The following is a 13,278-nucleotide window of genomic DNA, read 5'->3' as shown; positions in this document are numbered from 1 at the left end:
GTTAAAGTCTACGTTAATGGTTGTTTAGAGAACATGAAAGGGTTTGGGGAGATAATTTTCCGGATGATAATTGCTGCCCAATTTGCTTTGGAGAATACTTACATGATGTCTCTTTTTTTCTTTTAAAATATTAATATTGATTATTTAAATAAGACAGAATTTACAGAAATTGTCCTTTATGTTTGTAGTAGATTTCATTGATTGTTCTTTATCTTTAAAATTAACGTGTTTTGTACTTTATGTTTCCAAATGTTACACCGTTTGTTTTTTGACCATAACCCAGTTAGTTTTTCCCGTTATATCTAATCATGTGCTTTGCACATGAGGGTAACTTAGTCATTTTACCCTTTTATTAAAAAAAATATTCTAATAATTAAAAGAATATATTTATACATATATTATTTAACCCAACCCACTTCCCTCTCTCCTATTGAGTTTGAGTTCATCCACAGCCACCATAGCTTCATCTCCGACGGGCTACCACGTCTTCTCCGGAGAGCCACCGACACTGCCACTGGAAACCGCCATTACAGCTGCCCTAAGCACCATTTCTTTCACCGCCGCCGCCACCACCACCACCGTAGGTCCGCGACCCCCTCTCTCGTCACTTTAATTTGAACAGTGGAAGGCAATCGCCGTTTAATCGAAGTCTATTCATCGAATTCTGGTTAATCAGAACCCTAATCGAAGCTCACTCACCGTCTTCCGGCCTAATCGAGAACCTGATCAAGTCTATTCATTTTATTTCGGCAAATCGCAACCCTAATCGAAGCTTGTTCACTGTGTTTCGGTCTAATCGAAGACAGATGGATGCAATCAATAAAGAAAGAAGGTGAATCTTGTTCTTTGATTTAACAATGGAGGAGGTTTACTGGTGGATGACGGGAGTTAAGGTTTCACCGTTTCAGGTAAATCGCGGGGTTGAGGCAAATAGCCATGATGTTGAGGGGACTGTCTTCTGGATGCTCGTCTTCAACCCTAGTTATTACAGATCTTCAATGGTGGCAGTGGTAATGGAGGAACTTCCGGTGGCTTCATCTTTAAAAGCGGTGGTAATGGAGGATCTTCCGGTGGATGGCGGTCGGAGGTTGGATGGCAGTCGGAGGTTGGATGGTGGATGGTGTTGGTGGTGAGGAAGTGGTGGGAGCGGATGAACGGGAGAAAAAAAGAAAGAAAAAGAAAGAGATTTTTTTTCCAATTATGTATGTATCTATATTACATTATAATAGATATAGGCAACCCTCCACCTCCCAGTGAGACGCCGTAATATTAAATGTTCCCCCACCGGCCGACGCCTTCATCCATTCAATCGGTCAGTTACAGGTAAACCTCAGGCGAACTTCAATTGCTTCTTTAATTGTTTTAATTGCTCCTTCAATTGTGTCTTAACATCCTTTTATTTGATCGTTTCACTCATCTGTTGGCAATTCAAACGTCTCTCTCTCTCTCTCTCTCTCTCGCTCTTGCTCACTGGATTCTTAACTCGATTCATATTCAATTATAATCAAAACTACCTGTTGGCTGACATCCTCAAGTTCAGCCGATCGTATCATCCTATGATGAGTCCAGGTTTGTGATTCTATGAAAGTCAAGATCCTAATACCAGTATTCAATCCTATTTTGGCAATTAATTACCTTTACTGGATTGTGTTCTTCATTCCAGATTGATCTAAAGAGGGCCACTGTCAAGGAAATCACGCTTACAAATGTTAAAATGCCACTTACTGATATTGAGATAAGTGTGGGTATTATTATCTAATTGGCTTCTTATCTCTGAATTTGGATTCCAGAATTGATCCAACAATGTTGAAGGTTTTGTTTTCTAACTTAACTTGATTAGTTCATTGTTGATTTTTGCCCTAATTTTTGTGTAATATAAGAAAATGGGTGATCAATTACAGGTAAGTGTGGGGTTCTTGAACTAGAAGCGAATTTAGACTGGAACATAGGCGTTTGGCTGCCCATTCTAATTATGGAATGATCACTTTTCAGCTGTGTCCAGGCAATTTAGCATAACCTTTATTTATTGTTCTGATTTCTGTTTTATTATATATATATTGGTTTAAAGGTATGCAAATTATCTATGAAACTACTATATCAAGGTGTGACTTAATTTATTGTTTTCATCTATGTTTGGCAAAATGAACTGACTGGGCTGGGTTCGGGTCAAATGAGTCATTTTATAAATGTATTAAACTGGTTAGGGTCAAGAAAAGGATTTGTCTTTGGATGAAGACAATAAAACCGATGGAAATAATCGAGGTTTTGCGTTTTCGGAGTTATTTTTTTAGATGCTATAGATGCATTGAAGCTTCTGCAAAAGAGAGATGCGACGATTGGTCTCAATCAGCCCGTTAGAGTTTCCTTTGCAGATTCTTACATTGACCCTGGAGATGAGATAATTGGCTAGGTATATTGTGGGGTTCATCTCGACTTTAAACTTGTCTTACATGGTTAGGTTTGTATTTGATTTATGATTTACACTGTAAAGAAATGGTTGTAGTGAAGTAATGTTTATTACTTGAAGGTGTGAGAAATACATAAACATACATCTATTTATATACAAATAAACCCTAGCTATCAACCCATAAAAGGCCCATGGGCTTTAGCCAACTATATGGGCTAAAACCCTAACTAAATACAACTAACACTCCTCCTCAAGTTGGAGCATAGATGTTAATCATGCCCAACTTGTTACAAATAAAGTCTATCTGAGCTTTCCGGAGCGGTTTAGTTAGAATGTCTGCTAGCTGAAAATTTGTCTTCACATGAACTGGTTGAATGGAAGGAGGATCAGTTTGTGTGCCTACTACTCGATTTCTGATAAGGTGGCAGTCAACTTCAATATGTTTTGTCCTCTCATGAAATACTTGATTCTTGGCTATGTGAATGGCTGACTGACTATCACAGTATAACCTCATCAAGTCATTAGAAACAACCCCGAGCTCTCTGAGAAGACGACGAACCCATGTCATCTCTGATGTTACATCTGCCATGGCTCTATACTCCGATTCGGCACTCGACCGGGAAACCGTGTGTTGCTTCTTACTCTTGCATGATACAAGATTTCCTCCAACAAACACACAATATCCGGTGGTAGATCGTCGAGAAATCGGACAACCTGCCCAATCTGCATCTGAGAACCCTGATATCCGACCATCTCCTTCTTCTGTGAAGGCACCTACACGACAATGACCCTGATCGGAGTATAATATACCCAAGCCAGGTGAGGTCTTAAGATATCTTAAGACACGAAGGGCAGCATCCCAGTGACCGGTGTATGGTGTAGCCATAAATTGGCTCAGAACACTGACAGTAAAGGAGATATCCGGTCGTGTGACGGTTAAATAATTAAGTTTACCAACCAGCCGTCTGTATTAGCTCAGGATCTTTCATTGGATCTCCTTCCTTTGGGAGGAGTTTCTTTGTAGGAAGCATTGGGGTATCAACAGGTTTACAACCCAGTAAGCCACATTCAGTTAACATATCAAGAACATACTTTCTTTGGGAGAGAAGTATTCCTTGTGGAGAGCGGGATACCTCTATGCCAAGGAAATACCTCAATCGACCTAAGTCGCTGACCTGAAACTGAGACTGAAGAAACTGCTTGAGTTCGGTAATCTCGACCTCGTCATCACCTGTGATTATAATGTCATCCACATAAACAACTACGATAATCCTCTTTCCTTTCTGGTGTCTAAAGAAGACAGAGTGATCGTAGGCACTCCGATTCATCCCAAACTGTCCCATAACATTAGAGAATCGACCAAACCATGCCCTGGGAGAAAGGCGTTCTTGACATCAAGCTGGTGGAGCGGCTAATGATTAATGGCAGCAAGAGCGATACAAATACTGACATATGGCATTTTAGCAACCGGAGAGAAAGTTTCATCGTAATCAATGCCATATGCCTGAGAATACCATTTTGCAACCAACCGAGCCTTTAAGCGGTGTAAGGAGCCATCCGGGTGTAGTTTAACCGTAAACACTCAACGACAACCAACAATACGCTTCCCTTTAGGAAGTGTTTCAAGATCCCATGTATGATTGGACTTTAGAGCCCCAATTTCATCTTCCATAGCCTGTCTCCATCCTGGGTGAGCGAGAGCGCTCGTCACATTTTTGGGAATCGGGTAGGAATCAAGGGTAGTGGTGTACGCATGAGATTCAGGAGATAGGTGGGTGTAGGCAACATAGTCCTGAATTGGGTAACGAGTACATGTCCGGGGTTCCTTGCGAAAGGAAATAGGTATATCGGGAAGTGAGGCACCAGGAGGATCATAAACGGGTGTATCAGAGGTTGTTGGATCGGGTAAGGATGTATTAGTGAGAGGTGTGGATTGCTCAGATGTAAGCGGAGTATCGGAGGGTATTTCGGGGTCGTGGCCAGGGTGTGAATCAGGAGTCGCTGATGTTTGACCCCTACCTCGCCTAGCATATGTGAAAAGCAGTGGCGGAGATTCTGTCGGTGGGTCAGAATCAGTAGAGATTGGATCGGTAGAAGGAATTGACACAGGAATAGTGGGGATGAAGGGAGATGTGGGTATATCGAGGTCAGGAAATGGGTCAGAAACAGGAGTGGAACACTCAGGAAAGTAAGGACAGGGCTCATTAAAAGTGACATCGACACTAGTAAAGTATCGGTGAAGAGATGGACTATAGCACCGATACCCTTTTTGAACCCGTGAGTAACCAACAAAGATACAACGAAGGGCTCGGGGATCAAGTTTGATTGTTTTCGTACGATGGTCATGAACATAGACAACACAACAAAAGACTTTAGGTGCGAGAGGAAAAGGAGTACCGGTGGGACATAGTACAGAAAACGGTGTTTTACCATGAAGAACGGGTGTGGGCATACGGTTAATCAGATATGCAGCTGTGAGAACGGCATCTCCCCAAAAACGATGAGGGACACGTGATTGGATCATGAGGCGAGCAACATCCAATAGGTGACGATTTTTGCGTTCGGACACACCATTTTGTTGAGATGTATATGCACATGATGATTCATGAATGATGCCGTTGTTTTTTAAGTACGAAGAAAAGTCGGTGGATAAATATTCCTTAGCATTATCGGATCGGAAAGTTTTAATGGTGGTGTTAAATTGGTTTTGAACATAAGCATTAAATTCTTGAAATATGGAAAAAATCTCACTACGAGATTTCATCAAATAAATCCAAGTAGTGCGAGAATAGTCATCAATAAAGCTAACAAAATATTCAAAACCCAAAGTAGATTTGGTAGGGCAAGGCCCCCATACATCAGAATGCAAAAGTTCAAACTCGATTAGACACTCTAGGGGGATAGGGACGCCTGGTATGTTTACCAAGTTGACACGACTCACAATGAAAATTAAAAGACGAAAGTGGTAAATCTGGACGCATTTGCCTCATAACCGCTGTAGAGGGATGACCTAACCGACAGTGGTCCTCCTTGACTGAAGCAGTTGCTGTAGAACATGTAGGACCTGACGGGAAGATTAAGCGGTAGAGGCCTCCAGATTCAAAACCTGTGCCAATCAGACGGTTCGTCCCAGTTCCTGAAAGATACAGTGAGTAGGATAAAACTTAGCAGAGCAATTGTGTTGTTTAGTAAGTTGGCTTACCGAACAAAGGTTATCGGGAAATTTAGGAACATATAGAATAGACGAGAGGTTTAAGTTGGATGAGGTGTTAATGGATCCAACCCCCAGTATAGGACAGGAAGACCCATCAGCCAGTCGAACAGGTTGGTGGGAGACTTTATTAAAGTTGGACAGAATACCCGAGTTCCCAGTCATGTGATGAGTGGCACCCGAATCAATAATCCAAGATGAAGAAGGACTAGGAAGCGTACCTGAATCGGCCGTATTGGCACACGGAGCAGGAACAGGAGCAGAAGTCTGAGAGGCTAGAAGCTGCCGGAGACGACAATAGTCTTCTTCGCTAACTGTGTAGGTGGGAGTGGCGGTTGGACCTGAAGTCTCACCAGCGGCAGCCAAACGAGCTTTGGGACGAGGAGGTGGCTGACTTCCAGGAGGGCGGTTCGGGCAGTCCCATTTCGTATGACCTGGTTCCTTGCAATAGTGACAAACAAGACCACCGCCCCGTCCAATACCCTTTTTGTGGGTCATATGAGAACCTCGACCAGTACCCCGACCAGTAGATGTATACATAGTCGATGTATCAGTAGGAGGTAGAGTTGCACCAGGACCATACATTTCTCGTAACAGGTGAAAGGTTGATGCAACTGAAGATGTAGCAGCGGAGTTGCTCAACAGTAGGGGTCGGGCGCTTGAATACTTAGGTGATATCCCGGTAATGAAGGTCATGACATCCATCTTGGCGTTTTGCTCCTCCTGAATCTTCAAATCAGTATTGGGTGGAAACATAGTGCGAAGCTCATCTCGGAGTTTGCAGAATCGTGTGAAATAGTCGGTAAATGTAGAATCACCTTGCTCGGCCCGACCATAGGCTTGAACCACAGAATAAGCATGAGAGATAGACTCCTTAGCCGAAAAAGATGAAGAGAGGTGATCCCACATTTCCTTTACGGTGGAAAAGTTTTGAGCAATAGTAAGGATTTGTGTATCCATAGCATTCCATAGGGCCATTAAGATTCCGCTATCATCAATTTTCCATTATTTGGTAATCGGGTCTGAGGGTGGTTTAGTGAGATGATCGTCTTTGTCCATACTTTCAAGACCCTTTTGGACAAAGAGACTCCACGAACCCCAATTTTTTGAGTCAAGTTTGATCGGAATGCGAAGATCAGCTGTATAATTAATAATACCTGGAGCAATCTGATTTTCTGAAGCCTTTTTATCAGCCATTGGATCTGAAAGTTTCTTATCCGAACGAATACACACGCGAACTGAGACTGAAAACTTAAAAGATCCCGAATTGAAAAACTAACAACACAGGGTGGCGCGGAAGCAAAAAATAAGTAACCTGAAAAAAATACGGCGGCCGGAGGATGGTGCACGCGCCGTCACGCGGCGGCGCGTGGGTGGCAGCGGCGGTCTTCAGGTGGCGCGCGGGGGCGCGTGCGGCGGCGGATCGGCGTCGGATTTTCAGGGTTTGCTAATCGGAGGGTGGTGGTGACAGTGGGAGAGGCGGTGACGGCAGAATATATCTCGTAAAAGGATTACGAGATCTGGACAGGAGGTAGACGGGTTCGGTTTCAGATCTAGGGCCGGCTGGTTCGGTTCAGATTAAGTGGCGGCTAGGGTTTGGATCGAGAGCCGTAGCTCTGATACCATGTAAAGAAATGGTTGTAGTGACGTAATGTTTATTACTTGAAGGTGTGAGAAATACATAAATAACTATATCTATTTATACACAAATAATGTGTTACAGTTCATCATCCATCGTTAAAAAGAAATTGACACTGAGACACGGAAGGAGACGACCAAATTTAGGTTCAATTTTGGGCGTGTTTTTAAATTTTCTCTGATTTTGTGATTCATCTCATTTATTATGTTGATTTAATTGTGATTGTTGCTTCTTGTTCATGTCGCTTTTAAAATTCCGCAACTCTTCAAAGTTAGAATTTAGGGCTATTTTGGAATCAACATTTACTGATGTTGCAGTTTGTGATAACAACTATTGAGTTCAAGGCTCTTCATTTTTGCTTTTTATTTCACTTTCAGCCCTAAAATTTGCGTAGTAATGATGGTTGCCTTCATCTTCGCTGTCAAACACTCAAACTTGATCAGGTTCTTTTGTGTTCTCAACTTTGTTTTGTTTGATTAAAAATTATGCATTTTTAGTACAGGAATCAGTGAAGAAACAGGTTCAATAATTGTCTCCGGGGCGATTTTAGATTGGAAATAAGCAACGAAAACAAAGAGGTGGAGGTAAGTCATGGTTCATTATTTCGTGATTCGAATCTTACCCAAAGTCCAAATTACGAATTAGATCTGAAACAGGGAAGGTTTCTCTTGGTTCAACACCATGAAGAAGCCCGATATGTTTTTCTGCTGTAAGGTCTGTCTCCACTAATTTTGTTCGATATTGGTTATATGTGCGATTTCCAGTAGCTTATGTGTAGGGAAGATCTGTTCTTGGATTTGATATTTCTTTTGACATGTTTTTAATTTTTTGATAGTAATAATTATATGCAAATATTATTGTTTTATTGTATACTATAACTGGCTCGTGAATTCATTATTTAAGCTCGGGCTTGGCTCGGCCCGCCCGTTTATTATTTATTATATATTTTTTGAGAAAAACCTTAACCGAGCCTAAGCTTGGCTCGAGCTCGTGTAGTACAATAAATGAGTCAAAACTCTACACTAGCTTGGTTGTGAAGTGTAAGATAATTATATAAAATTCCAAAAGTGCTAAACCTTTAAAATACACAAGGCTCGTGAAGGCTTCACAAGCCTAAACAAGCTTCCCATACAAAGCTTGAGCTCCGGTTCAATAACTAAACGAGCTTCATTCTCAAAAAAGATTGTCTTGTTTAGAGCTTTGTTATTGATTTCAGCTCAAGTATCTCATGACCAACTCGGCTCGATTGCGCCGAATATTGATAGTTGCCAGAAGTTGCTTCTTCTATAAGTGCCATTGCTACTGAATTTTTAAAAGTAGAGAACGAAGCAACTGCTGGTAAAAAAATGTATATTATTATGAATTCATCAATGTGTCATAGATTCATAGTATATATGACAATTTCTAACATGGCATGATCTTCACACTGAGTTAATCAAGTTTGTGTTCTGGCGTTCTGCACTTTTAACGTATTTAATACATGTATTCTGCTTTATCTGTTTTACCCGTTTATCATATTTTATAAATGGTGCTGTGAAACATGTTCCCGGAGGCGATGGATGCTTGGAGTAGCTGTTGTGCCAGCTATTATTCTATATTTGTTAATGTTATATTTGCCCAAGTCTCCACGCTGGCTTTATGGTAAAATCTAAAGTTCTAATGTGAATATCTTAGGTCATAGAGACTAATGTCATAAGTTACACTCTAGCATTAACCCAAGCTGGTAGTCGTAGATGCTACACATACAGTAGCTATATAACATCATTGTTTTAATTGGTTTAGTGTTATAATAGTTTTTTTACAATAATCTTAATTAATACATCTATTTGATGCAGGAAGGAACCAAACATCATGTTTTGGTTCTAGGTGAGGGCCAATATGCCCGTCATGTTTAATTTGAGCTCTTTGTTTAAATAATTAGTTTTCATAACATACTTTAATTATGTTTTTTATGCAGCCCGTTTTGAGCTGTTCGTATTTGGTGCAAATCCGTTGTTATGAAAATAAATCGTCCTTTTTTTAAAAAATGGCCTGTTTTGAACCGAAGACGTCTCGATCAAACACTGAACGCTAACCAATTTGACCTTTATAAAAAAAAACGGCTCGCTGTGAACCGAACTAATTTCGGGTTCGTTAAAATGGTTTAAGATGCTCCGGTCCGCATAAGGGTTTTAAATTAATTGAGTAAATCATGATACCACGGTTTCGATATTTGTTTATGCAATAAAAATGATTTATTTGATGTCCTTTACAAATTTAACTATTTGTAAATGTGATGCCAGAGATTTAAATTATTGGGGAGCATACAAGAACCATGTAAGAAGCTTGCAAGGAGTTATCATCCAAATGTGAACAATTAAGTTTACACTCACTTTTAGTTTTCAGTAACCTCAATGTCTGCTATAAAAGAACTCGAACATCAATGTCGGCTATAAAAGAACTCGAATAACCTGGTTTAGTTTAACTGCTCCGTCTTGGATTGTCATTTCTCTTTTTGAAAATTTGTTAAAGTGAAGGGCTTTTGTGTGTCAACCCTAAAACAGTTCTATGACATCTGGTTTTAAAGAAGCTGTGAGAAAATTTCATGTTTGTTAAAGTGAAGGGCATGTTTGTGTTTGTTTAACTAAAGTTTTGTTTTGTTTTTCTAGATCTTTTATGTGAAGAGTGCAGGCCCTCACAAAATTCAAGTGATTGGAGCAGGTTTCGTACCAGGGAACTTGCATTATGGCGTGCTTGATGAAGTAATAGAGGTCGTTGATACTCTCCATTTAACTTTGCATTGTTTTTATTCATTAAGTTTATTTAGTTGGTCCGGAATGGTATATATTATTATTTTGCCATCTGACTTGCTGTTTACTTGCAGATTTTGAGTGACGAAGCTGTTGACACTGCAAATCAGTTAGCAGTCTAGCCTGTGAGTTGATCTATACATGTTTCCAAATCTTAATGATGTACTTCGTGTTACGTGATGGAAATGCGTAGGATCAAGTTTCCTCACAAAAGTAGGATAAACGACCTCGTTTAGCATGTGACGTGTCTGGTTCTATTTGCCCGCCACCTCAAAGGTTTATTTTAAGTTTTTTGTTTAAGTTTTGATCGATTGTATCATTTGTTGATGAACTTGATTTAGGAATCGTTTTTACTGTGATAGACACGTGAATTATTTGTATATGAATTACTTGTATTTGGTGTTTGTTGATCGTTGTGTTTTACATTAAAGCTATACTTGATTGAGTTTTGTAATGCTTTGCTACAACTAAGAAAACTACCAAAACTATTATACATGATATTTTACAAGATAATTGGTAAACTAATAGAAAACGAGGTTTAATTGTACTGTACAAAGTCTGCAATACATTTATAATTATTATTACAGTTATATCCCTTATTTTTTACAAAATGTTTCTTATGGTCTCTTTACTAATTGCCATTGATTTCATATGAAGTTGATGGTATTGTTTTCCTAATTAGAGTGGTGATAGTGTTATTTAACACTCAAAAGGCTTCAAAGTTCAAGTAAAGACCCCAACACAAAATGATTAAATCTTAATATGGTTCTACCAACCCCAATAAAAAATCATAGAATAAGAAAACTATGTCTTTGTCCTGTCCGGTTTCACTACAAAACGAATCACCATAAAATAAAAAAAAACCGTCTTTAAAACAACTTTAGGGCTATATATGTTAATTTTCATAGTCGTTACAGGTTTCTACTTTCCAAGGATTAGGAAATATAAACAAGGCCACTAAAGTCATGTTTGTGCAACTGAAACAGTTGTACAAAACATGTTTCTTTACACAAAAATTGAATCAACCTCAGTATTTTGATCAACTGAACCTATAGCGTACCAATGTTAAAAATTTATGACTACCACCTTTACACCGTTTTGATTCAAGTTTTATATTTCTTCAATCTTATATTAATTAAAAACAACTCAAATCTTTATCCCTATTCGGTTTCACTACAAAAAAGAATCGCCATTAAAAAAAACTCTTAAGGCTGTGTATATTTCATTTTGCAGATTCGTTACACACTTCTACTATCCAAGGATTAAAACATACACACTATGTCACTAACCAAAAAAAAAATAATAAAAAAATCATGTATCATATGCACATGCGTCGGCGCGCTTGCACTAATAAACCATTACACGCTAAACCAAACACGACAAACCAATACGAGAAGATAACTTGTGCTTACTCGCAGCAACGCGCGGGCACTTTTGCTAGTATGTATACATATATATATATATATATATATTTATATGTATATTCTTTTAATTATTATAATCTCTTTTTTTACTAAAAGGGTAAAATGACTAAGTTGCCCTCATGTGCATAGCACATGATTAGATTTAACGGGAAAAACTAACTGGGTTATGGTCAAAGGACAACCGGTGTAACATTTGGAAACATAGAGTGCAAAACATGTTAATTTTAAAGATAATGGACAAACAATGAAATCTGCTACAAACATAAAGGAAAATTTATGTGAGCACATACGTTTTCTTATATTTGTCATTTTTATAATTAAACATAAAATAGTTTACATGATTATTTTCTTTCTATAAAACTTAACTTATTTTAAAAAAAACAAGTGTTTCAAATAATCCATACATTATTTCTTTTATTAATTAAATAAAATTACATGTTTTGAAACAAATAAAAAGCCGTGGTAACAACATCGTCTGAAAGCTTTTAGTATTTTGGAAAATATGCTTTGCCCATTATATAAATAAACATAACATATTTTAAAACATTAAATAATATATATCAAAAACAAGTTATTGCTTTGGTTCTGAGCTTGTGATGATGATAGTAGTCTATTGTTGCCAGATTTTGACTTGGAATCCTCGGTGGCGTTGGAGTGGTGGTGACAGCTAGCTATTGTGGTTTTCGATTGTGGTCTATCGTTGACTGGGCTGTGATTGTTTATCAGTTTTTGGCGGCTTTACACCTGATGAAAATAGTAAATAAAGATCATTACTTTTAATAAAGTCTAAATAAACAAATATGTTTTAATATCTTTTAAATCGATAAAAAAAGATTAAAAGCAATATTTTACTAAAGAAAACGAAGGTTTATATTAAGATTTGTAAACCAATCATGATTGATTTTATACATGTACTTTTAATTTTAAAAAGTAAGCTGCTATTTTAAAAGATGTTTTAGTTTAAGATATTAAAAGTTGAAGTTGCTATTTAAAAAAAGTAAGTTCTTAAAAACGAGAATAAAAGCTATAACATTTTAAAAAATAATTCTTATAAATTAAAATTACATGACTATGGACTTATGACAAAAGACAAATTAGTTATTTAAGTTTCTTTTATATAAAAGTATTAATTAAAAAAAAAACATATGAAACTATGAATGTATATGATATTATAAATTAAAATATATTTTATAATAAAAAAGGGTATAATGGGTCCATCTTGGTTTTATCCAATAACATTATGGCCTAATTATGAGTGAGAAACAAATCACTTATCAAGAACACTATTTTAGAAAATTTTTTTTAGTGAACACCTTTTTTTTTTTTAAAAAAAAACTCACAAATATAGCAACAATAAAATGTTTTATTTACAAAATAAACTAAAAATGTAATAATTATAGCTTTACTGTCTCAACTTAAAACCAAACTTTATTATTACAATTACAATATGCGGTCTAGCTTACTTTACTAGTGTGACATATGCTCTTATCCATAAGAGTGTGCAACAGATGCGACCCTGCAGGACCTAGAACTGGAACCGTTTGGCTGGAAATCTCAAGCCCAAAACTAGACCAATAACACATGGGTCGGTCCGGATTTTAAACGGGTTTTTGGGGTCGGTGTTCACGGTTTTATGGAAATACCATTCAACTTTTTGTTTTCTTACCCAAATTCCCAACCCATAATCTTTTAGAAACGTATTGCATTCTCTGGTATATGTGATTATAACATTCAACTTTTGTTTCCTTACCAAAATTCAGACACAGACTTATAATTTATCTATTTTATCTTAAATTTTGTGACATCAT

The sequence above is a fragment of the Bidens hawaiensis genome, unplaced genomic scaffold (assembly GCF_021521415.1).
Source record: "Bidens hawaiensis isolate Kalapana, Puna unplaced genomic scaffold, B.hawaiensis_p1.1 tig00021672_1, whole genome shotgun sequence".
NCBI lineage: Eukaryota > Viridiplantae > Streptophyta > Magnoliopsida > Asterales > Asteraceae > Bidens > Bidens hawaiensis.
Note: the sequence above shows the minus strand (reverse complement) of the source record.